Source organism: Diabrotica virgifera, chromosome 4 (genome assembly GCF_917563875.1).
Source record: "Diabrotica virgifera virgifera chromosome 4, PGI_DIABVI_V3a".
Taxonomy (NCBI): Eukaryota; Metazoa; Arthropoda; class Insecta; order Coleoptera; family Chrysomelidae; genus Diabrotica; species Diabrotica virgifera.
In genome coordinates this window covers 165,089,696-165,092,149 of record NC_065446.1, presented here as the reverse complement: position 1 = coordinate 165,092,149, position 2,454 = coordinate 165,089,696, and the positions used below count along the sequence as shown (strand labels likewise).

At 35.9% G+C, this 2,454-nt stretch overlaps 1 long non-coding RNA gene across 1 annotated transcript; it reads right to left on the bottom strand.

The window, feature by feature from the left end:
- Nucleotides 1-240: 240 nt before the first annotated feature.
- LOC126883996 (uncharacterized) lies at nt 241-1,177 on the bottom strand. The gene is made up of 2 exons (XR_007697797.1): nt 1,090-1,177; nt 241-763 (listed from the first exon to the last, which is right to left on the bottom strand). It is a non-coding gene; the product is annotated as an uncharacterized LOC126883996 (long non-coding RNA).
- Nucleotides 1,178-2,454: the final 1,277 nt, after the last annotated feature.

Below are 2,454 nucleotides of genomic sequence, written 5' to 3'. Positions count from 1 at the left end.
CGGGATCCAGACCTAATAGGTTGTTTTGTAGTACGACACAAACGATTAGCAACTGCTGCCAACCATCAGATGCATGAGCAGTTAACAGTTAGCGTTGTGCAGTTAATAGTTAGCATTCATAGACTACGAATGCGCATGTGTCTGATGGTTGGCAAGAGTTGCTGATCGTTCTACGAACAAACCTATCAGTAAGCACAATTTGTGATATCCATGGGTAGTTACTAACAGAAAGAGGCAGGATTCGATTTTTAAAACATTTATTTTAGAGTCAAAACATAGTCATACCTTAAACGATAAATGTATATTATCATTACAAGTTGATACTAATTACAAAAATAAATACACATTTAAAAGACCAATACATAATTACTCATGATGAAGAAGTACATTATAATTAAAAATGAATAACCATTTTCATATCGCTGCAACACAATGCCAAAGCCATCTTATATTTCAGTTCGTTTAGTGAGCGCAACAAGCACTCTGACCGAACAGTTTCAAAACTCATTAGTTTTTCATCAGAGAATGCACATGTTGCTATCTCCAAACCATGTAGCTGTAACATATGTACATGCATTGGGTTCTTCTTCGTCTGTCTTGCCCTGGGCATACTCAGCTAAAAATAGGATGTCTGCAATATGGCTGCAGACTTCACTATTACCGGCCATACGCATACAATGTGCATTTGCTATGTCATCAGAACTGGCTATCACCCCACCCAAGCATTTAGTCGTTTAGCATTAGATTTTTGGAAATGCTTCACCTAAAAAAATATTTAATTTTTTTGGAAATTCAACTACAAAAATTTATTTTTATTAGAGTATTTGCGTTCTTTACAATGATTGAGAATATTTTATTTAAAACCAGACATTCATATAATATAATTTTAGAACAATCATGACAGTAATTCAAATAGATGGCAGTAATAAATCATTTTCAGAGAATTATGGAGTTCGCAGTTTACATATTAGGACGACGATATGTCTTGTTTCATACAGATATATAAACGTAAATAAATCTAATATTTAGAACCAATTTATCCAAAAGACACTAATACTGTTATCCATATATTTCTTAATAAAGGCATACCTTTCCAACAATAATATGGAAATCAGGGAATCATTAACAATTTTTACTCCATTCAAAACAAATCCAGCTGTAAACTATTTATGTGCCTGAAGGCTTTTGTATGCTTTCATCTGCTGCTTAGAGTAGCAACTGTGAGACTCCACCAATGTATAAATATCTATAATAGTAACTTGATGGACTGCACTTTACTGTAAAATCCAATTCTGACTGAATTGCGTATGGATCTAAATCCCCAATTATTTTCAGCTTCAATAAATATCTAAAACAATAAAAGAAATAATGTTATTGCTTGCAAAATTCATCATTATTGAAAAATATCGGGGCAAAATGAACAGTAATAAAAATTGTTTCGCCTACCTTTCTCGCAACATCTGGAGTTTCCAATAATAATTTCCTTAAATAATCAGTTTGCATTGTGGTAAAGTTTATAAAGTTCACAAAAACAGGAAACGAAATCCAAATGAATCCAAAATAGACAAAATACGACGATAAACAATGAAAAATCATTGAAAAATAGAGACAAACATAACCTCTTTGTTAGTTTGTGTGCCAACCAGAGGTCACGTGGTTTGGATTGCCTAATACAATATGTGAGGTTATCTACCTGTACCTGTAATCAAAGGTGAGAGGGTTTCTAGAACTATGGTGCAAAAGAGTTTGTACGAAGGATACTAAATAATTTATTGTACAGAAACACAAAAACTGGGAAAAACACACTAGGAAATGAAGGGAAAACAAACAATACATATAAAAAAGAATCAAAACAAATGAGCATTCAAAGAAAACAAAACTACTATATACCAAATTCCTGGCTGTGGAAGTACGGCAACAGCAATAATAGCAAAATAATTGCTATCACAGGTGATGCAAACTGGAACACTTGTTCGCACAAAAAAAGGGGCACTATTGACACTCGATTGCTGCAGAATAAAGCTGCTCGATTGCTGCTCAAACTAAGGCACAATATTTTTCAGCGTAACTGCTTGATCACACTTTGAGCACTACGAGCAACAGGGTGTTGCTCTGAGGTTTTTGAGAGAGTCTGGCAACGGAGTTGTTGCTCGAATCTTGTTGTCCCTGGCGGACGTATCCCTGGGATCGAGAGAGAAGTTTTCACAATTCACACTTTATCCTTGACGGATTCACTTTTGAGCGTTTAGTCTGGCAACGGTGTGTTGTCCAGATCTCGTACTGATACACACTTAAGTGGACAACGGGATGTTGCCTTGATCTCGATTGAGACCACACTTCAGTGGACAACGGGATGTTGCCTTGATCTCGATTGAGACCACACTGCCCTTTTTTTCAACGGGCGAGTTACCCTCTTGGTACTTGGAGGGTGAGGGAGGTACCGGGATAGCAAGT